The 24,580-nt window shown below is 46.1% G+C and overlaps 1 pseudogene; it reads right to left on the bottom strand.

The window, feature by feature from the left end:
* Positions 1-18,473: 18,473 nt before the first annotated feature.
* LOC120664498 lies at positions 18,474-22,181 on the bottom strand (annotated as a pseudogene).
* Between the last annotated feature and the right edge of the window lie 2,399 nt (positions 22,182-24,580).

The raw sequence follows: 24,580 nt of genomic DNA, 5'->3' as shown, positions 1-24,580 counted from the left end.
CTCGAGGGTAGGCTCGCTACCCTCGAGCGAGGCGGAGATCGCCCCGCGGGTTCGAGGGGGCTTAGATGGGCCGCACTGTGTACGTGGGCCGTGCATTGGTATTCTTTGAGTCCTTTCTTTTCTTTCAGATTGGAAGGAGGTTGTAGGCCTTTGTGGGCCCGGTTGCCTAACATGTGTTTGCGTTTTTAGGGCGATTTTAGTCCCCTGATTAGGGTGCCCCTAATCATGGTACCCGACAACGCTCTTGTTCGTTTTTGCATGCAGCGTGCTTTCAGACCAAAAAAAAATAATGGATGTTCCACCTCCGGCAGCGACTTCTTCCCCATACGAGATGTTGCAGTCAGGCTACATTTGTTCCCCAATTTTTTCAACCGATAGCCTGAATGCATGAGAGTGAATTACCACACCACCATCTTCTGCACCTTCACGAGATGATGAGAACATGACAGCCTCGGATACGACCATTCGAGCAAATCAGCAGGTGAGCTCGTTCCTATGTACTGCATATTATGATTTTGAGAATGACATGCTACCTAATAATGTTATTAAGGTTAGGAACAATGGAGAGGACCAGGGAGGCCTTGAGAACAAGCTTGGAGGCATGGAGGGACAAGCCGTACGCCACACCAAGTTGGAGGCCCAGTACAACTCGAGCTCGAGTCCACCTCGGATTAAGGCATGATTGGGTAAATATTCGGGCATCATTTTGATGCTCCCTGCTGCCATCCCCGCTGATTCGCATCCGGCGAGCTCTAATGCAGTGGTCCATGGATGCAAATATTTTCCCTTGAAACATTTTGTTGTTGTTTATCTTACCTATTTTTTTGCGATGGTCAAACTTTTTTCACTAAAATTTCTTTACTAGCATTTTCATTTTGGTTCAATACTCATCTCCTCTATTTTCACTTTGTCAGATTTGTTAATTGAACGAAGTTGAGCACTGGCTACAAACAACCAAGTTCTTACATACATCAGGCGAGTTTGTGTTTTCCTCTTATTTAAGATTCAGAGCTTTTAGTATGTAAATGAAGCATTTTTACCATTAATTTTTGCATCCTAGATGGTTCTATGTATATTCTCCCATCCAATAGACTCGGTTCATTTGTATAATAAAAGGTGAAATATCTGATCCTACACTTATATTACAAGCATGCCTATTACCCTGCATGAAAGGGAGAAAAATGGTTGTACCTGGTCCTTCGAATAGAAAATGAGGAAGTAGTAAATATAATTAAAGTTGACGAGTCTATTAGGTCCTCCATAGATTCAGCGAACAGGCCATCTTTCTTTCACTTTGCAGCTTATGTATCTGCATCTCATTTACTGGCTATATTTGTGATGTCCAGTTTATATTTTCATGTGCCATCAGTGAATAAAAAATAGTTTTTTACTCAGATCTTCAATGCATTTCAATATTTCTTAGTCAGTTATAGGATTGAGTTGTCAAACAAGATAGTGCATTTCTGATTGCTTTGGCTATATTCGTTATATGTGCCAATTTTGGGGTTTAGATCCATCCTAAGCCCATGATTTGGGGTCCATCTGCTCCTCTTAAGTGTACGTGTAGGGTGGAGTTATCTCTGAGATCAAAATCGTGAACACAATCTTTTCGAAAAAAAAAATCGTGAACACAATGCTGGTTCTTGTGAGCCATGGTTTTACCTTTGGAGCTGGTTTCATTAATTTCGGTCGAGTATGCTTCGAGAAAAGAATATGGGTCTGCAGTAAAGCCTGATGTTTTTGAACTAGGTGCTTTAGTAATTTTAATTTACAATGGGAGAAGGATCTGTCAAACTTTCTCCTATGCTTTGCTTTCATTTATAAAATGTCACCAGGACATACTTTTGTTCATGTCTTATGACATATCTTGAGATGCTTGATTTTACTATATTTCTTTCGTCAATACCTAAGTTGCCACTCATCTCTGATGTGTTAGTATTGGGTACATTATTTAGTTCAAGATCATTTCTCAAAGTTGATAGTAAGTGTTTATTGTTCTGGTTCCAGTTTTTCTTTTCACAACTGCCAGAAAACCTTTTTTTTCGCTGCTCATTTTTCTTTTCATTGTGTTTGTAGGTCAGGAGTTTTTGTCAATGACACACTTGAATATAAACTAACCTGCCATGTTCGACCAGCTCAGCGGGCTATGGCTCATCTTTTGCCAGGTTTGTTTCCTTCTTGGTTTTAGTTTAGATAGCTCCTGGTTGATTAGATGGTTGCTATTGTAATTTGTGTTGTTTAATATGCCCGGATCGAGTTTAAGGCACCAATGATCATGGTTGGGTGCAACCTCAACCTGCTGGACAGGCGGGAATTTTTACCTTGAACATGTCATGGTAGTATGGTTATGGTACCCATAAGGGAGATCATTGATAATTCTAACCCTAAATACTCTGTACTTACTATTGATGACATCAGAACTGGAGCTTGATATGTTGTTGTGCTCATTTCCTAGGCATATTACAAAAAGACTGTCTTGCTAAAATTGGCGACATTTAATTAGTCAGTTCCAACAAGTTCAACACATATTCTTATCTAAAAGATGAGCCTCGTGTTTTCACGGCTTTATAATTCTTAGTTTAGTTCTAGCCTTTTTAATTTGAAATGTATGTCACCTTCTTGTCTTGCAGATTAGGGAAGACCACTCTGTCTCCACTCATGTTCATCCCTCATCAAATTTTGCCGAAGCACATAAACCAACAAGTTGTACAGACTACAGAATGACAGAATTTCAGGAAATAAAGAGGCAGCATAATAGTTTTATAATTGCATCGGACAATTTCACTTGTATTTTAATTTCATTTATTTTGTAAAATTCGAAGTTAGGACATGATCATGAAAAGGGTAGAAGCATCAATTCTGCAGCATTCAGTGGTGGTGTAAGGATTGTTTGATCTCAATAATATATCACGGAGTTATAAACGTTATTGTTAGTCTGTTATACCTTGATGTCTATGAAAATAGTTCTGGTATAGTTTTTGTTTACTAGATAGTTTAAATACTTTTAATCTATGTGATGCTAAACGGCACCATGACCAGCTGACTCAGTTTGCGGCTAGGGAGCACAATGGCAAATACATAATGTGTTGTTTAATAATAATGGTGATGGATTGTTGCTATTTGATGTGTGCCACAAGTACACCTTTTATATTATACTAGTAAGGGTGCCCGTGCTAATGCTACGGATAAATTTCAGGCATACAAAAGACATGATCTATCTATAGTCCAAAATGAGAAATATTGACAGTGAAAATGAAGCATGGCGCATTAAGCAGCAGCATCCAGATCAAAATCTCACTGCTTAAATGGAAATAGAAAAGTGGGTTGCGCAACACTCATGTTACTTTCCCCTTGGTTAAGCCATCCATGAAAAACAACGACACAATTTGCAGGTTTATTCTTTTTTCTTTCTCCTCCAACTCCTAGCTTCTCTGCCATATATTTATTAACAGACTCGGGTCCACTCAACAAAATGCTATGAAACACCAATAATATCATTGTTTCGTCTAAGCATATGAATTATTTGTAGATGGCAAATCTCACACAAAGATGTTGATACGAACACAATGATATCAATACCATAAAAGACATTGGCATGGAATTTGATTTGCAGCAGCGCATGGCATGATATAGCAAAGGCAATTTGGGGGAATAGATGCTCACCTTGTGTGTTTGCTAGTTCCTTGTGGATATATCATCCATTCGAAAGCATAACTCAGCTCTGATTTTTTTCTCCTACAAATTTGATTGTTCAATATCCTTCACATGGATTGCCTCTGCAAACATTGGGAACAAATAAGAAATGGTAAAATTGAGGACAATGACATCCAGTTACCAAAAGTTCCAATTTTTGAAACACCGGCACCATGGTTGAAATGGTAAAATTATGCTGCCTTGAATTGTTCCGTATCTCTGTATAATTTTTAAGTTTATCGGAGTATAAAACAGCAAGCCTTCGGTAAAGTGGTGAAATTGGTAAAATAAAAACCAATCAAGCAATCAGCAGCACAAGTGCTAGATTCATTTTTTAAGCAATTCAGAGCTATGAAATGGCAGATCAGCCTCCATGAAGCTTTAAATCAGAGAATGCAACTATTGTCATGAATTAAACTGGGCTACCTCTTTAGATCAGCGCAAAGTCATTGGTTGGTTGTGCTAGAGCTAGTTACAACATTCCTGAAGTGAACATGATTCAGCTGGGCACAAAAGAAATCAGCAATGAACCAAATAGTAGCACACAAATGCAAATTTTACCCCAGAAATAGATGGCTGAAGAATTTTAATGTTCAACCATTGAACCATCTATTGGTCCTACATATTCAGCATGCTTGTTCTCCTGGACAATCTATTTTTGGAGAAATATTATGGTCTGTAATCCATATATATTTTTTCAAATAGCTACATGAAGAAAAATGCATTCAAAAAATAAACCAAGTGGGCCAGCTAGCTTATAGCATTTTGTTATCATGAGGTCACAGGCCGATGCTGGTACAGAAAAGAGCCCCCAAGTATATAATGGTACTTCGCTATGTATACATCTTCTGAGGCAGTTTTACGCAAGTCACCTATACAATGCCTGGCAAGAAGATACAAAATATGCACTATCAGAAAAATGGGCATTCGTCCAACATGTTAGTACCCGATGCATTTTTGTCCGGTACTAACGTGTGAAATTAGTACTGGGTAGAAATTTTTGGTCCTCGCAGGCCATTTAGTACCGGTCGGTAACACCGACCGGTACTAAATGTTGCATTTTAGTACCGGTCGGTAACAACCGGTTGGTGTTACCGACTGGTACTAAAATGGCACGTCCATTTAGTACCGGCCGGTACTAAAATGCGACATTTAGTACCGGTCGGTATCTTGGCCTGGTACTAAATGGTCCTCCACGGGTTGGTTCAAAAGAAAAGCATCTCCCACCCTATCACATGTGATGCATAGGTGAGATGGTAAGGAAGCAACGCGCGAGGCCGGAGGTCATGGGTTCGAATCCTCGCGACCGCGCACGCGCATTTACGCGTGAAAAATTCGCATGACTTGTGACTTGGGAGGATGCGCGTGTGCGGGCCTCCCGAGGGTTCGTCAATTTTTTTCTTTATTTTTTGAGCTCAAAACCATTTAGTACCGGTCTGTGTTACCGACCGGTACTAAATGAGCCATTTAGTACCGGGCATTTTGTCTAGTACTAAATGACATCTCATTTAGTACCAGCCAACCGGTACCGGTCGGGCGCCCGGTACTAAATAGGGGTTCCCGACCGGTACTAATAGCCTTTTTTCTAGCTGTGATGGTAACATCTTGTCAGGCATAGTATGGAGTCTTATAGCAAAAGGAACCATATACTGTATTACCTTTGCCCTCTTTATTTTCATTTTTCTTTCTTCTTGCTCTGTTGCTCTGTCATCTCCATGAGCCAGTTCCCAAAGTGGTAAAACAACATTTTACCCTTCCATCGCACTGTTGATGCATTGACCCAAACACTTTATTACTTCACCTGGGCATTGACAAAATAGCCACTGAGTATTTATGTTCCAGCCAGGCAATGTCCACAAACAGGCAGAGAAGAAAAAAAAAAGCATAATCTCTCGCAATCAGAATTTAGCCGATCATTACACGCCAATGCTAAAGGATGCTCCCCTTGTACTTGTTGCCCTTGACTACCCAACATCACAAAATATAGCACATCTAGATTAGCAATAAAGCGAAACTTTCAATGGTGTTTTTGTTTAGAATCATACTTTGCTTCCCCTCCTCATCTCTCTCTGTCCCTAAAACAATTAACACAAGTCTTAATCCTTTGCACAAACGGAATACTTACATCATCTCGCTCGTTGTCCATGCGGATCTTCTTGACTGCCACGATTTCCTTCGTCTCCATCTCCTTTGCCTTGAATACTTGCCTGGCACCGGTCACAACAAAAAACAAATCAGGGGGGGGCATGGACATACCTTCAAATTAGAAGTACCATCATCACTGACTTGCACATATGCTCAGAAAATACCATGAAAATTCTCAGATCTAAATCTTAAAAAAACACCAATGACAACAAACAACATGTACAGTCTGTATCACCAGTTCTACAAGGGAGAGGGTGAGGAGTGCATGTTTGCATATACCGAACGAGCAGTGGCAGGACTCCAAGCAGCAATGGGGGACAAGCTTTGAAAAGGACAGATTTGCAACCACGAAAAAGAAGGAATAAGAAGAAAAAAGGAACCTCATCCAAGAACGTGGCTTCTCATATCCAGACCAGTCAAGAACTCAGATCCTGTCTAGCTACAGTGAGTTGTAATACAAAACAGGACGGATTTTGTTAGATTTATGGGCTTGGCCCATATAAATAATTCTAATAAATCTCAAAGGCCCATTAGCGCTAAGAGGAGGTACACCATCTATTAGTCCCGTATTGCTAATGGACGAGGGTGTAGGGGGTTTGTCTCCCAATAAATACGGACCACCTCCCTCATGGAAAAAGCGCACCATAGATCGCTATACGCATTGTTCTCAAGGCGACGCCTCCTCCCTCATGGAAAAAACGCACCATAGATCGCTATACGCATTGTTCTCAAGGCGTCGCCTAGGCGTCCATGCGCCGTCCACCGATTTGCGCCTTGCTCGCCTAGGCGCCCGCCTTGCTCGCCTAGGCATCCAGCCGCCCCACCTTGCTAGGCGTCCGCCTTACCGCCTTGAGAACAATGGCTATACGTGGAGTCCCCTAGGTTTGGGAATTCATAAGAAAATCTAATCTGAGTTAGAGTTTTGCCTTCTCTTGCTGCTGCGCCGCCACCGTAGTCTTCTCCATCCCGAGCGTCGGCATGCACTGGCGAACGGGAGAGCAGGTCTCCGAAACCTTTCGCCTTTGGGATCCTGCACCGGGAGAGGGCGAATAAGGTTTTTGAGAAGCGCCCGGCGTGACTGCTCAACGATCTTCGCCATGGCTCGTCCTCCGTCCAAGTCTGGTGCTGCGGCGTATCGTCGCCTGCGATGTCGTCTGCTGCACTCTGTTCGTACGACCACTGTCGTCCCGTCTGCACCGTTCGTCTTCCCGAAGGAAAAAACTCAGTACGTACGCTGTTGTTTAATTCAGTGTTTAATCATGTTTTCTGAGATCATGATTCTTCTGCGTCTTGCGCGTCTTTCTACTAGTATGATAGGGTTGTTCATGCTAGTTCTAATCATGTTCATGATTTATTTATTTCGGAATTTAATCAAACAATTGCCTAATTATTCAACAGATTTATGAGATTTGCAACAGCTATTAAGATTGCAGATGAAAAAATCGAGGAAAAGGGAAGGGGAATCAAGAGATTACTTACCCGTGCACAACAACCATGTGAGGAATCCGCACTACAAAGCAATAGGAGAGAGGGACGATCAGTTACACCTTCAATCGATGCAGACCAGAACAATCAAGAGAGGAGAGGAATGGTTGGAGCGACGACACGCACCTGACGAAGAACCGGAGGCCCGTCCGCCGGCGCCTCGCGGAGGCGGAGCAGCGCGCCGGCGGCGCCAAGCCACCGCTCGCTGTGTAGCCCCTGTGCGGCGCTCGGACCCACCTTGGAGCGCCTGCGGGGCGGCCGCTCGCTGACCACGTCCTTGCGGAGGATTTGAGGAGGCGTCGGTGGGAGGGAGCTTTGTGGATCAGAGGAGGGGGACGAGCGGGGCTAGGGGGGATCTGAGCAGGGGCTTGCGGCGGTGAAAAGCGCGGAGGGAGAGACACGGGTTGATGGTGGCAGTAAGCGAGGGAGAGAGGGGCGACGGAAGCGGGGGTGGAGCTAGGCGCCGCGGCGGCGGCAGCTGGGGCATGGAGAGCGGGAGGGTGTCGGGGCGCACCGAGGGGAAAAAAGAGCGCTCGCGTGGCGTGGTGGGGAAGCGGTGCGTGGCGTTGAAGCCTCCCGGGGGGCTGCATTGAAGCCTCGCGGGTTGGGCCGTCGGATTTGAGATAGATCTAATCTGGATCGTTTGTTTTGATGTGCTGGATTTCCTGGGTACATTTTCATTGGTAGATATAGTTGGGTTCTCTCAGTGGGGATGTTTTGTTGGGTGGCCTTAGCAAAGATTTCATTGGTACTTTAGTGGGTGGACTTATTTTTTGCAACTACGTGTGTGTGCCGCACGTGCATCCTACTAGTATATATCTATATCTATATACTATAAAAAATAAAAACTTTTGAAAACGTTTCTCACCGGATCGGATCCACCGTATCCCTTACATTAGACCCACTAATCGGCATGAGGGAGGTGGAAGGAAAGGTAGACCCATAGAAATTGCGAGTTAGAAAATATTTTTGCCAAAATTTAGTTATTTTTCTCACCGCTCTTGTTCCTAACCCCGCGGCCAAATTTCTTCAACGCTAACCAATCATTCATCTCAGCGTTTCAACGTTAGCCAAACAATCACATTCATATTCCTGCACGCACCCCCTCCTGCTCTCCCTCCCGCTTGCGGCGCTGCCAGTCGTACGACGCTACCCCTCCCGCTTCGCGGAGGCAATGGCTGAGCGCCGCCCAGCCCTAGCCAATGCGCCCCAAAATCCCCCGGACCGCCGCGTCCCGCGGCGCCCGAGCCCCGAGCTCCCCATGAGGCCGTGAGACCCACACAGCGTTCTGTCCTGTCTTGGACTTCTTGCAGGCACGCACTCAAGCAGGGAGAGAAGGGGGGATTCCAGCACCGTCCACCGCGGATCCGGGGTGGGTGGGGGGATGGGAAAGGGAAGGCACAACAGGTCCCGTGCTGTGGCGCCGCCGCTCATCCGCTGCTAGCGCCCACGCAGCTTCACTTCACGCCGACCGCACGTTCTACACGCCCACGCAGCTGCTAGCGCCCATCCTGCTTCCGCTCGGCTCCGCTCCGCACAGGGCAGCCTGCTCACGTTCATCTTGTGGCCAGCACAGGAGGAGAATGTCAGGATGGGCTGTCGTGCGGTGGGGGAAGGAGAGGGGGCGCTCGCGCTCTCTGCTCTGCGATGCAGAGGATAGAGGTAGGTAGCTCGGGAGCCAGAGAGGGAGAGAAGACGTGTGTGCAAGAGAGAGGCGAGTGATGACAGAGCAGTATTCTTTCGCGAGAAAGAGAGAAGATAAATGTGTGATAGAGACAGGTAGAGACCAGAGATAGATGCCAAAGAAATACGGTGGTCCAAAATCTAATAGAGCACTTCCTCCGTCCTGAAATGTAAGACATTAGAGAGTTTAAAATTTGTACCCGAATATATGGTATTCTAAGGTCCTTTAGGCCCAATCTCTCTCCTCCCATTAATTCCATTGGGCTAGGAAGTAATAAAAGGAATCTAAATCTCTTAGATTTTGGTGCAGCAACCAATAGCTGGCTAATAATCTTGCAATTAATTAACCAAACAGAGAACTAATGAGAGGTACATATGTATTTTTTCCATCTCTTTATTTTGTTGGCAAAAAGCTAGAATGCCCTACGTTTCAGGACGGAGAGGATAAATAAAACTGGTGACAAACAATTGTTACTTCGAATGTTGGGTAGTTCCGTAGTTGGATACATATAGTGATAAATTGAGAGTTCAATGATGGCTTGGTTCCTTAATTATTAGATAAATTTAAAAGTTTTTTATTCTATCAATGTTAGCTAACCTCCCTGTAGCTAGTTTTTTTTTCTTTCCCCCTGTAAGTATTTCGCCTAACCCTTCTAACCTTTTTAATGAAAAATGAAGCAGTGTGGGGATCTCCCCCACAGTTTCCCTTCAAAAAAAATGTTAGCTAATGAAGCAAAGTTATTGTTTTGTTCAGAAAGTCAAAGTGGTGACAAGAATCGATACTACTTCATAGCACAAAGGTCGGTTTAGTGCTTTGCTCAACCTCTTAACCCACATAAGTCTATAATCTTTCTAAATACCTTGATTTTTCATGTGCTTTCGTGATATGCCCTTGACCACATCAAAAAGGTATTATGCTTTTGTGCTTTGCCCGTGACACATTGTTTGTGAGATGGTAATTAATTACCTCTATTTTTTTCCTTCAAAGCCGAAAACATCAAAGTAGAAACTATTTAGATTTTACCTAAAGAATCTTTAAATAATCATTAATTTCATGTTATGTTATGAAAGATATTTTTTGCTGATTTACTTAAATAAGGTCACCACAGCTCATGATATTCGATTTTTAGTTATTACTATCATCATCATCATCATATTAATATAAAATCATGTGTGTGCCGCACATGCCAACTTGCTCAAGCCGCACTAAAAATGCTCTCATTCCCTCTTTAATATATCAGTATTTGACAGAAGCTGTTAAGTTGAACTTCCATCTAGAACTGAGGCTACACTTGTTCACAGCTGTACAATAGACTATGCCTTGAATTGCCAGTCTTGTGCAAACAAACTTGACCAGAGCCTTATGCTGGTACTAGGCTACGTAAGCATCGCTGCGGTTTGGAGCTTATAAGTCATACTCCAAGTCTTTCATAAGTTTCTAGAAATTGCCCACTTCTATTCCGTTGAACTATACTACGCTTACTATTATTTGTCTCATGCAGAAATTTTGAAGTGAAGAGATTAAAGATATTTTATTGCATCGGACAAAGCTGAATAGTCTTGAGTCTTGACTAGGTGGGTCTTGGGCGGGGGGGGGGGGGGGGGGTATGGACCGAAGCCGAATAGTTCTTAAGTGTTGCGTGTGTAACAAGGTTCCTAACACCACTGAGGAGATGTAACAATACAGAAAATTTTATTCTGTGTAAAAAACGATCAAAGCTTAATTATAGAACATTTATAAATATGATATAACTATAATTATACAAAAGCAATACACCGAGATGTAATGGTCCTGATGTAATGTTATTTTACATCTCGGTGTATTCCTTTTGTATATTTATAATTGTACCATGTTTATGTATGTTCTATGATTAAGCATTGATTGTTTTTTACATGGTATAAAATTTTCTGTGTTTTTACATCTCCTTAGTGGTGTCAGGAACTTGTTACACATGCAATGTCTAAGGACAGGGAATAAAGATGGCAACGGGTGAAAGGCCCTTGTTTGGTTTTGGTAATTGAGTGACAACTTAGGTGGACTAATAAGTGTTTATGTTGAGATACACAGGTGATTAGTCCACACTAGGACACTAGTATGAGCAACATGTGCCATGGAGGAAAAATGGCTAAGTGTTGATGCTATGCTCATATAGTGTGATGAAGGAACTCATTGCATATGAGACATGACATAGAGTCTTGTGGCTACATGGAGAAGATCAAAATAAGGCTTTGCGTCGATGGGCTGGTTGCAAGTGTGAAGGGAAAGTTCGAGGCTTTGAAGCGACAAACCTCATGTGGCGGGGAAACTTGAGCAAAGACTTGGCGCCGATGGACCAAGGCAACGGTGAAGAGCAAGTTAAGTTGAGATCGATGAACCAATAAGGCCACATGATGATATGAAGTGGATCATTTCATCCAAGGAAGATCAAGCCATGTATTGACTCATGATGATGATCAAAATGCTTGATGGAGTTGGAGCTTGTGTGGCATCAACATTTGAGAAGATGAAATGGAATGCACTAGGCAAAGGTATGACTTGTAGGATATTTTATTTCACCGGTCATAGGTGTGTAGAGAAGTGTATGACCGGATTTAGGATAGATAGCCGTACTATCAAGAGGGGCAAACTTGTTTGCATATCGGTCATCTGGTGCCACTTGAGCGATCTAACTCTGCATACGTTGCTAGGATCGAGCGGCGTTGAAAGTTATTCAAAAATGATTTGAAAATGCTAACTAAACGCTTAAAGGTTTGATCATCCCGTGGGAGATCATTTGGAGTTGGCATGCTTTGGAAAAAGATTGTTTTGTTGTGCTCCTAACTATGGGTTGGATCTTGGAATGGATTTCTGGGTTGATCCATTGTGTTTTGGATCCATTATTCAGGTGGGTTGAGTAGTTCTCTGAATAAGCTTTCCATAGAGTCCAAGATCACCTAATTTGGTTGACGGAGTTAAAAGTTATGATCGTTTTACCGAGGATCGGTTTTGCTGGAAATGAAGCTGCGGACGGTCCGCTTCTGGGGGTGGACAGTCCGCCGGTTTCTTGTTTGAGCTCGAACAGAACCGTCCTTAGCTCTGGGTGGTGTCCCAAATTATACTGCGGGCAGTCCGGCCCTTGGGGGCGGACGGTCCGCCTCCTGTTGAAAATTCTTGGACAGAAACTCTGCGGGTTCTGGTGTGGCAAGCAGGTTGAACGGCGAATAGTCCACCCCTGGGGAGGAGCGGACGGTCCACCGGTCACTTCTAGATTTAGCCAGAGATGTTTGCAATTCGGTATGCTCGGAGTTTTAAACCGCGGATGGTCCGCCCGGGCTCTAACGGTCGACTCTGACATGCAATCATTGCAGTTCTAGCCGTTGGGTTTGAATGGCGGACGGTCCGATCTCTGTGAGGCGGACAGTCCGCGAAAACTCTGTTTTCACGGGATTTGAGTGTAACGGGTAGTTTGGGGCCTTCCTCTATAAATAGAGGTGGTGGCCGGCCATTTGAGGTGTTCAGCACCTTGGGGACTTGGTGTCCTTGTGTGAGAGTGCTTGGGAGCCCTCTAACTCACTTGAGATTAGAGCAAATCAAATTCGCTAAGTGAAAGAGCGATTCTAATGCATTGCATTGAGAGATTGCAAGAGATTGGCACTAGGTGATCGAGTTGCAAGCCGGTGGTGCTTGTTACTCTTGGAGGTTGCCACCTCCTAGACGGCTTGGTGGTGGTGGTGTCTCCGTGAACCTTACAAGAAGATTGTGCAAGGCTCCGGGACCAATATTGTGGGGGGTGTTGTGCTCGGCCCGTGGGAGACGCAAAGAGCAACTCTAGTATAATCGAGGTGAGAAGAGCGCCAAGTGGCTCGGCCGGATCATGTGCTAGAGCTCGGTGTGAGCACTCCACGTGGGAGAGTGTGACTTGAGAGTCACCACTAGCAAGAGGATCGGCGAAAACTTTGGGCTTGCCTCAACGGGGACTAGCTTGATGGCAACCAAGTGAATCTCGAAATAAAATTATCATGTCAACATTTGTCTTCCCATTGGTTTGCATCTCCGATACACAAGGTTGTATTTACTTACTCATATATTGTGCTTGTGTAGTTGCTCTTGTAATTAGTTAGCTCAACTTGCTAGTTTTTTTCCTTGCTTGTGTAGCATAGAAGTAGTTCTCTTGCGTGACTAATTGGCTTGAGTAGTCTTGTTAGTCACTTTGCTTAGTTTGTGTAGCTAAGTAATTTGAGCTCTCTAGTTTGACTTGTGTAGCCTTGCTCTTGAGAACTACTAGTTATGCTTAGGTTTTGTATGCTTTGCATACTTGTATGTGTAGGAGCTTCCCGGTTGTTTGAGTACTAGTTGCACAGGCTTGTGTGACCTTGCAAACTAGAATTGTGTAGGTGAGCTCTACCTAGCCTGTCACCTTAGTTGCTCAATTAAGATCTTTTTCTAAGGTGCAAGTTTTAGATAGAGGGATGTAGTCTTGGCTAGACCGATTAGTTTAATTCCACGTTTGTTTCGGTTAGCCGACAATGTTTTAAGTTTTACACTACTACAAAAATTGATTAACCGAGGCGCTTTGAAAAGAGTTCGAAGGCAGGCAGAAAAGATAACCGCCTCGGTTAATGGTCCGCATTAACCGAGGCGGTCACTTTTTATTAACCGAGGCGGTTGCTGAAAACCACCTCGCAAAATATATTAACCGAGGCGGACTCCTTATAAATGTCCACCTCGGTTAATAGTCTATTTTCGGAGGCAGACTCCTTATAAACATCCGCCTTGATTAATGGTCCAAGCCCACACGAAGCCCATACGAGCCCATATCAGGCCCGATAACCATCTTCACATATATATCTAGTAAAGTTAGGGTTCCTACTCCACCGCTCATTCCTCCCGTGAGCCCCTCTCCCTCAACTCTCTCTCTCTCTCTCTCTCTCTCTCTCTCTCTCTCTCTCTCTCTCCCCGACGGCCGTGCCCGCCCCGGCGAGGAGGCCCCCCGGCGGCCGCGCCCCTCCACGGCGGCGGGAGCCCCCCGACGGCCGCGCCCGTCCACGGCGAGGAGGGCCCCCGGTGGCCCCACCGCTCCCCGGCGCGTCCGCTCCAGATCCGGTGGCAGCGCGGCCGCTTGAGCTCGGCCGGCGCTCAGAGAGGGAGCTGCGGGGCGGCGCGGAGCGGGAGCAGCGGTTCACGGTGGCGGCCCAGAGCGGGAGCGGCGGGGCGGCGGTGGAGCGGGAGCAGCGGGGCGCTGCGGCGGTCCAGAGCGGGAACGGGAGCAGCACGGCGTGGCGGCGGCCCGGAGCGGGAGGCGGCCGAGCGGGACGTGGCGGCGATGGTCGATGGGCTCGGCGGGCCCGTGATGGGCTCGCCGGGCTTTCTCTTTTTTTTTTTAAATTTTTTTTATTTACCGAAGCGGGCACCAAACCTCCTCGGCAAATACTCCATTTACCGTGACGCCTGCTCGGAGGCGTTTGTCATGCCCGCCTCGGAAAATCAATTTTGACCGCCTCGGAAAATATATTCTGTAGTAGTGTTAGAAAGGACTATTCACCTCTCTCTAGTCCACCATCTCGACCCTGCGAAATATCTCAGATATCCATTTTTCTGTTTTCTTACCATTTCCATCCCTATCAAAGCACCCCATACTCTCTGTCCCCTCACACACTCCTGCTCAAGGGCACTGGAGTGGCTGTGAAATGGGCCTTGTGGGCCGGCCTTTCCACCCGTTCGTTTCCTTTGGGCCTCCGTTCCAAAAACGTCTTGATCTCTTGGAACTTAATTTGCACAGGTCCCGTACGATCAACTAGCCTAATGACATGAACACGCTAATCATGATTAATAAGATCTTAATCATCTGACCTGAGAGACGTAGATGCCTCATGGGCAGCTGAAGACCACGCGCCTGCTTGATGTAGTTGCAGACTTACTGTAGATGTACTGGCGTAGACTGTAGATGTGTAGTCCAGGCAGGAGGTTTACAATCACGGATAGAGCAGGCTCCTGCAATCTTCTCTGAATCAATGGCCTTCCGGAGTCGTTGTCTCCTTGACATCGATTGTTTGTTTATTGCAACTTGGACTCCCTTCCTGGCCAGGGTTCAATTTCCCGACCGGACCGGCCTAACCGCCGGGCTCCGGTACCGGTTTACCGGTCCGGTTAGGCCGGTTACCGGTCGGAACCGGTCAAATGTGAATTTGAATTCAAATTTTACCGTGGTGGCGGTTCCGACCGGTATACCGGCCGGGTATACCGGTATACCGGCCGGTTTGGCCGGTATACCGGCCGGTTTTGTGTTGCGGCTCACTGCGGTATACCGACCGGTTACACCGGTATACCGGCCGGTTTGGCCGGTATACCGGTTGTTTAGAGTATTTTTTCGCCGCTTGAAAAATTGATTCCCGGTGTGAAATAAAAGGAAATTTCGACATGAGCTATGCACATTTTAATGTAAATGACCCTACCAAAGCAATGAGTTATAATTATGCATACAAATACAATAGTAATAGGGTGCATACAAATACGGAGTCATACACTTATACACATGAAATGAAAAGTTCAACGTAGGAATGGGAAGACCCCCATTTGAGATGCGGTGGCGGTGGACATCAAAGCGATACCTCGCACTCTAAGCAGCTCAGCCTTGTAGTGTTGCCAAGTTTGGCCCGTCCACGCCGATGTTGTCTGCCATTCCTGAACTAACATAGTGTAAAAATGGGGGTCTTCCCATTCGTACACCCATCTCGTCGGTGGCTGCATGCTGATGTCAGGAATGGGATAGTGAAAAGAGTGTCTCGAATCGCTGTAGGAGGAAGAAGAGTTCTGTGGACTGTCATAGTCCGTCGGTCCACCTGTTCTCCTCTGCGATTGCGGTGCTCCATGGTCGGTGTCCTGAGTAGCATGTGTGAACTGAGTTTCCCCTGCAATCAACCATATTTCATAATTAGTAGTCAATAGTCAGAAATATGTGTGTATTTATATGTGCAATATATACCTGTGAAACGAACACCACGAGCATGACCACTACCACCAGCAGCATCATCAGCACCACTACCTCCACCACCAGCATTAGGCTGAGCACCGTCACCATCATCACCATCATCGGCCGAGCTGCTATCCTCGGACTCCTGATACGGAGGACTACGCTCACCTTCGCCATTATCAGTCTCGGTGTCGCTGCTCACTGGTTTTGCTGTTCCTTTGCCTTTTCGACGCTTCGAGTCACCCTTCTTAGGCCCCTTGTGCAACTTTCTCTTCCCTAGGTGAGTGTCACCTATATTTTGACGTGCCCAATCGCTGATGGAATCATTCCCCGTAGCCTCACGTAGATCTGACACGTTTATTTGATCTCTGACAATATGGGACGGGAGAGGGATGTCGCCGTCATCATCATCCTCGTCCAGAACTGGAGCCCGGTTAGATCTACCATATTCCATCCATTCCCGCACCGGATTTTTCTCATCATAGAATGAAAGATGGGCTAGCTGGTCAATGAAATCACCTTCTTCACGCATCAGTGGGCCGGAGACCTCCTCGAGTCGGAGACGAAGATTGTAGTTGACATAGACAAGCTTATTAAGTTTCTTGTGCGACAACCGATTGCGAACCTTTGTATGCAGCAAGGCAAAAGTACTCCAGTTCCGCTCGCATCCACTGGATGAACAACATTGTGAAACAAGCCTCATGGCAAGGTACTGCAGTTTTGGAGAACTTGATCCGAAAATCATAAGATACAAAAATGTAAGTTTATAGGTATCATTGCAATGAAAGAAAACTTACCCCACTTCTGTGTCTCCCTAACCGCGCTGATAAAGTATGGACTGTCAGCCTGTCTTCCAGGTACTCCTGCAATATGGAAAAACTTTGACCAAGCTTTACCAATAGCTTCCTTTGCGTTCTTACCCTTCTGCGTCCAGGAGCCTGTATCAATCCTTGTTTGTGTCATTCCTCTTCTCCCACCAGCTGCCAAGTTATAGTCCTCCACCACAGGACTCTCCCTCTGCGAAGTGGACTTTCGAAACATTCTCTGCATAACATTCCCCCTCGTCGAACCACTACCCCCTCCACGCTCATATGCACCTCCTCTCTGTTCCACCCCCCGTCGGAACTCTGCTTCCGCTCTCGATAGATCCATGGCACGCTGCACCTGAGCCTCCTCATCTTCTTCATCACCGGGATAGTTTCCCTCTGCTGCAGCCTTCTCCCGTCTCAACCTCTCTCGGGCCCGGTCAGCAGTTGCCTTCTTTGCCCTATCCAACTCACGCTGAAAGAAGTCCCGCACATCAGGTGGCACATTCCTGCAATGGATCACCTCTGCCCCGCGCCCAGCCAAATGTTGTTTCAATCTAGTCGCACCACCTCCTCCTTTCTGCGTACGACAATAGTTACATCGCCATCCGGGATAAAGATTTTCACCGTGTTCCCACACAACATCTCTGCTTGCCATTGTCTATCTGCATACATGCACAACAAAAATATATCATCTAATATTCTTACTCCTACCTAAGTTATAGTGTCAAAAATCATCTAATACACCTAAATTAAATCTAGCTAAAATCTACTACATAGTGCAAAAAATCATGTAATATAAATAAATCTTCCCTAAATTCTAAATATACCTAAGTCATACACCTAAATCCTAAAACAAAACATCTAAATACACCTAAATCCTAGGGAAAAAAAAACTAACCTGACCGCGGCTTACCGACGCTAATCGGCGGTTTACCGCCTCCCCATACCGGTAAACCGGCCTCCCCGGGCGGAAAACCGGACGGGACCGGTAGATCTGCTACCGGTCCGGCTTACCGGTGAGGGAGACCGGTTAGCCGGGATCTGAGAGCGGCTAACCGGCCTCGAGCGGCGGGCGGCGACTTCTGGCGGCGGACAGGAGTCAGTGAGGGGGGAGCGGGTGAGGGAGGCGCTGGTGAGGCTTCGGCTGAGGGACACGCGACGTTAAATGACCTCTGCCGCGCGATGGGCCTTAATGGGCCGCGGTTTTTTTTCTTTTTCTTTTTTTATTTAACTTATAAATTCCGAAAACCATACTAAATGAACGAATTTTGGAGAAAATTTGACACCATTAGATTCATTGCACCTTGAAGTATTTTTAGGAATTTTTTGGGAATTTTTCATTTTTTTGAATTCAAATTTAAATTTTGAATTTGGACCGGTTTCATACCGGACCGAACCGGTACCGGTCCGGACCGGTTTGACCGGTAACCGGTCAAACCGGACCGGTTACCGACGGTTCGGTTAACCCTGTTCCTGGCAGCAGCTTCAGGCATCGTCCTTCCGATCCTGTAATCTTCCCTCACTTTCGGGGGAGACTGGACATGGCTGCTCCTCTCTTCTGACTTTCTGAGCCATCCTAGCAGGCTAGCAGCATTCGTCCAGCCCATCGTGTACGCCAAGTAATTGGTGCATGAAAATGACAGCCATGAAAAATGGCCGCAAGCCATGGTGTCTGCTTGCACTTGACTGTCTTCTAGCAAATATCCAGAAAAAAAACAAGGACCAATTCATTATTTCTCATGAAAATCTCTTGCCTCAAGATCTTACATTAATTATTCCGCTACACATGACAAGGTATTGAAACTTGTAACATCTTTACATCCTCCAAAAATTATACTGTAACTTATGAGCTGACACTCTAACAAACACAGATTCAGATACCCTCCTACATATCCCAGCAATGAAAAAAATTAACGAAGTGTTATTCCACTTTCCGTAGAACGCTTCCTCTTGGCAGTTGTGGTTTTCAGCTCTCGAATCTCACAAGAATAGACATAGCTATAGCAGGGCGGTATCAGAGACTTCCATACTAGCTAGGACTTTGGAGTTCCCATGAGGCTTAACGCTTCCATACAGTACATCTTGGAGTCTTAACTTAGGGACCTCCTCTTCTGAATAGCATTGATGTTGATGATAAACCACCACATCTTCAGAAGGCGTAGCCATTCTCCCGAGATGTGTAGGTCTGTTCTGCCTCAGAAGATCAAATGGATGCTCAAATCTGGAGACACGCTGCTGGGTGAACCCTTTAAAGAAGGCCAGAACCTTGAACCAGAATTGCACATCAAAGTTATCCCTCAGCAAACGAGAAATGATGTTTGCGCCAACAAAGGAACATTTCGGCATCCTGGCTATCTCCATGGCAAAGTGCATGAGCCTAGGGTGCATCTCAGGATCCATGCTTCCAAATGTAAGAGTCTTGAAGAAATACCAGTACGCCTCATGGGACAGATACTTCAGTGTTAGAGCCTGTGTTGATCCAAATTTTACAATATTGTCAAACCGACTTGTAACTATGAGTTTACTACCTCTTGGAGCATACTGTTTTGAGGAATGTTGAGTACTCTATCCTGCTTGTGATGAGTGAATTGTCAACCGTGCGGTGTGATCATGCGCTTGGTCTTTGGATTGCAGGTACACGGGCGTCAAGTATCGACGGAGAGTTGCCGTGGAGGTGCTGTGGCCGATGGACCGTGCAGTGGACGGCGGTGAAGGGCAGCCGGGACCGGAGCTCGTGCCGGGCGGCAGCTGTGGCGTCCACTCCTGGATCGAGGGCGCAAGCGGCGACGGAAGGCGGGTTTCTTGGTTTGCGCCACAAAACCAAGGAGGCGGACGGCGGTTGAAGACGCCAAGTCGTGGAGGCACAGGCGTCGGTCTCGGGACTGACGGAGGCGACGTGCATCGACGGCGTCTAGGGCCTCGCTGCGGGCAAGGAGGTGACGGGCGTCGGGCAGCGTCTAGGGCCGTCAGAAGGCCGAGGAGGGAACGGCGTCTAGGGCCATGGCGTGGAGGCGGGAATCTTCCCGCGCGTGAAGTTTTGGCGGTTTTCTCAAAACCGGCCACCTACCCGGGTTTTGCGGACCCCCCAAAACCGCGAACCGGATCTTCATCGACATGGCGGCATCACTGAGAAGGCTTCGAGTCGAAAAAAGAAACTCCGCCGTCGGATGAGATCGTGTACATATTTCCGGTTTTGCCCCTACGAGCGTTTTAGTGTCTAGTTTGAGTCGAGGGTATTTTGGACCCCTGCGTGGGCACCTTAAATATCCCTCACCCTTTCCTCTCTCCCTTTTGCGCCAGACACAGATATAACACACGCCACCATCCTCTCCCTGGCGCCACTCCTCTCTCCCTCTCGGTTCCCTCCCTCTCCTCTCTAGGACTAGGGATTAGAGGTATGGATTATTGAGTTTTTGTACTGAGATTGATCGGGAAAGGAGGCCCAATCCTCCTTGTGCCCTCCGGGGTTTTGAATTCAATTCAATCTCGTACGATTTGTGCTTTGTTTTGGATGATTTCGATTTTCCTTCGACGAATCTTGAGCACAAGATGACGAGTGGTTTTCTGATGATCGAGTGACTCTTTGTAGTGATTCTAATATATCTAACCTAGTGCTAATCTCCCTGGAATCACGAGTTCACTCGAATCGAAGTTCTTGGCGTTCTAGAGAAAACCCCGTTCTTGCTCGGGAATTCCTCGATTCCTCCCAAACCATGGAGTGATTTGTCGATTCCTTCCATGGACATATTGACAAGTCCTTTTGTGATCATGCCTGCAAAATTTGAGCTCCTTTGGACTTGATTTGACTCTCCAATCATCGAAGTTTCCAAAGATCGCGGGCTGAAAAACATTTCTGGACTCTGTTTTTTCTATCACCGGTTAAACCGACGCGTGTGATATGACGCGTCAGATCAAACGGTGAGTAGGTTTCTCGCACATTAGGGTTTTCTGTTCTTCGTCTGGTTGCACCGGTGCATTCTCTCTCTTGTGCATCGGTTCAACCGGTGATACCTTTTCACTAACTTGTAGTGTGATGTTTTGAGCATTGCACCGGCATATAGAATTTTCTTAACGTCGGTTCAACCGGTGCTCAGTGCGTTTCGTTTTGCTATCTCTCTGGACAACTGCACCGGCGCTATGGGTTTGTGATCGTCGGTTTAACCGGTGCTTAGAAGTTCATTTTGAGCTTTCTCTGGACAACTGCACCGGCGTTTAAATCGATTTTGTCGGATCATCCGGTGCAGGATCGTCGGTTGAACCGACGCTGTCCAAGCCTTTGCATCGGTTCAACCGGTGCTCGCTTTGACTGCTGCCGGCTCTGCTCGTCGGTTGAACCGACGCCATTCAAACTCAAGCGTCAGATCAACCGGTGAGTTATACCGTGCTGTTTTTGTGCTGCTCTTCGTGGTTGCTTCTGCGGTCGCTCTTGCGTGTTCCTAGGGGTGCTTTGTGTTAGTGTAGCTACTCTATAGCTACTCTACACTTCACCTAGGACTCGAGGGTTGGGTGTGAACTTGGGATCATAGGCCAAGCTTTTAATTGCGAGAATTTTTGATCGGCTCCCATTCACCCCCTCTGGTCGACTTTTCTGTCCCTCATGTTTAGAAGCAAAATACAACCTATCCAGTGCTTCTTCATTGAGATCCCCATCTAATTCAATGATGACTAGCAATCTTGCATCTTTTTTCATGTCTGACGTGTGATTTTGAAATTTTACGGCGCATCCTTCTCTGAAAGTAGGCTCATCATCTGTGAAACCATGGATGCGGAAAAACAATATTTTTGAGAAATGGCCACGGACTCTTCCATCCTTGCAAACATGAGTGACGAGGGTGCTCTTGCCAACTTGGCATGGTCCGACAATTGGCATGAACTCCAATTCTTCAGCACCATGAGATTGTGGGCGCAACAGGAAGTTGATGACAAGTTCTACTTCCATCTGACGACCAAACATGCAGTTAGACAGCTGGAGATGCATGCTGTAAGGTTGGCGGTACAGGGGAGAACATCTCATCAAGAACATTACAAGCTCATTCGCATCAAGGATCATGGAGCTCAATTTTTCAAGCGTCTCTTGCAGTTCTTTCAAAGCTTCAGCACCTCTACTGGAGAAAAATGGACGCTTTGCAGAAATTATTTTGGACAGAGATGAAGAGCGACTCACAGCTTGATCTTTGGCGTCGTCCTCATCTTGATGTTGGTATCTGAAGGTGTCGAGCACATAATGGCCCCGGTGCATGGCATCTCTGAGCAAATTGAGCCGAAGGAGCATGGCTTGGTTTGTAATGTGCTGCCCCATGGCCTCATCGATGATAACCTGCGCCCGGAGGAGAACCCTTTGCAAGCTATCCTCCACAGCGAGTGCTGGCGGCTTGGAGACCTTGTTGATAATGAAATTTATAGACCTAGAGGTCAGGTCACCCAGGATATAGAACACAGCAGATGGGGAAAACAACAAAACCCAAGTTTAGTCTGCTTCTATGTTTCCTATCAAAACTCCATGGTGAGCAGGGATGTAAAAGAACAACGACCAAGCTCAAGGGTTAAACTGAAATAGTCAATGGTCCATGCAAACAGTGTGGCAGAACCGTCCGAATTAATCTGGCTCAAATGCGCTAACCATCACCATAAAGGTAATCCCGGCTAACACACACTTCAAACGGAGTAATCCGACAATGTAGTCGGGTAAAGTCCCGATGAAACCACCTGAGCTGTGATCGAACCCAAAGCTTACATACAACTCACACGAAGGTGAGTCCAGAGAGTACAATATTTTACAAATATATTACATTACAGAGTCTTAACTTAATTATTACAAATCAAGTTCGAAATTTTAGAAGGTACTTGAAGTTCAAATTTAAAGTAGTTCAGAGTTCAACTGCAGCGGAAATAAACGAACATCTAATCGACGATACAAGATGTCATGATGAAGCACGTACATGACATCACTCGGCATTGCCATCATTGATCGGAGACGTATCCCACTCCACGGACCAACCAGGTGGCAAGGTGCAAGGCCAAGTCAGACCAGCTATCATATCCTCAAAGGTCTCACCTGAAACAAAGTAAAGCCACAAGCAAGGCTGAGTATACTAATACTCAGCAAGACTTACCCGACTATAGGTATACTTAGCCCACTACCTAGACATGCAAGGCTTTTGGCAGGAGGGGTTTGTTTCGCAAAAAATAACTAAGAGTAAATCCTTAATTTCAGATTTTAACTTCAAAATTCTAGTTCAATAAACCATTCTAAGTGAGCATATATCCAATAGCATACATAGTAGAAAACAATTATTTTTCATCATTCAACCATATTCATCATCATCATTGTTCCACTTCTTACTCTATGTGGCAAAAGGGTTAAGCAGCCTCAATGACCGGTGAGAAACGGACGATTCGAATCGAATTTGTTAACCTTGCAAGGTAGACCTAACACACACGTATGGGAAACGAAGTCACCCACGCGACTTTTTTCCTTTCTCCCCGAGCATGGAATAGGCCCACCGCCCTGGGGTGCCCTGCACCCGTGCGTGAACAAAGACCAGACAGTGGGGAGTATGTTCCACGGCCGGTTCCATCAGGTACTCCGATTACCATATTTCTCGGCATATGGTTAGTACGTTTAAACGCTTAACCACCACTACCACACACTGCGGCTGTAAGGATCACTGGGGTGTCCGGCCCTAGAGGGAGAGGGGGTGAATAGGGTCGCTAATCGCTTTTTAACCTAGGGCTCAAACTACTTGCATAAGATAAACCTAACACGTCCTATACATGCTAGTTATGACTAAAGTTTATCTTTGCTATTCTCTATTTACCCCAAAATACTTGCAACCTATAGCTAATCCTAAACAAACTAACTAGGAAAGTAAAGGCACGCAAGATAAAGTAAATACGAAAACGTAATATGGTAAGTAAAGAGGTAAGTGCAAGAGGGATGCAAACTCCCGAGTAGACACGGTCATGTAACGTGGTTCGGCACAAACGCCTACGTCCACGGGACACCGAGGCTCTTCCGATCACCGTCTTGCACTACGCCACCAAGGCAATGCCGGCAAGCAAAGGCAAGTGCCCACAAGACACTGAGTCTCGTGCACCGCCACCGTCTCTCTTGGTCACCCAGCCGAAATCCACTACGGAGCTTCTCCACCAAGGAGGGGGTCTCCTCTTCCCCCGCACAAAGTGTCGTTGCCACTCCACACCAAGTTGGAGGGTCACACGACGGATCACAAGGATTGCTTACCGCAGCAAGACTTCTCTCAAGGGAGCTCTCGCAAGAACTAATCCCTATTACAAGCACTAAGCACTCTCACAAGTGTGCTTAAGCCTATATGATGTACAATGAAGCTCTATGGTGGTTGGAGGTGTTCTTCAAGTGTCTTATGCTTCCTTAGTCTCCAGCACTCTCAAAAGAGCCGTGGGGTGGCATATATATAGCCCACACACCCCAAACTAGCCGTTGGAAAAAGGCTGACAAAAAGCGCTATCACCGGTTAAACTGATGCTCCCGTTTTTGTCATCACCGGTTTAACCGGTGAGTGCATTTTCCAACTAGCCGTTATACTTCAACGGCTACCTCAATCGACCGACGTAATCACCCGAGGCAGCGTCGGTTTAACCGGTGAGTGTAGTTGCTGAAAAACTAACTCTCTGGACAACTGCACCGACGTTCACCAATATCTAGAGTCGGTTCATCCGGTGTATAGATTTTGCCTCAGCTGCTGAGTTCATTACACCGACGTATTCAACTTTCCTGACGTCGGTTCAACCGGTGTTACCAAAACTCCCAGACGTGCTCCAAGTCAATGCACCGAC

The sequence above is a fragment of the Panicum virgatum genome, chromosome 2K, assembly GCF_016808335.1.
Source record: "Panicum virgatum strain AP13 chromosome 2K, P.virgatum_v5, whole genome shotgun sequence".
Lineage (NCBI taxonomy): Eukaryota > Viridiplantae > Streptophyta > Magnoliopsida > Poales > Poaceae > Panicum > Panicum virgatum.
Note: the sequence above shows the minus strand (reverse complement) of the source record. Positions and strands in the feature narration are given on the sequence as shown.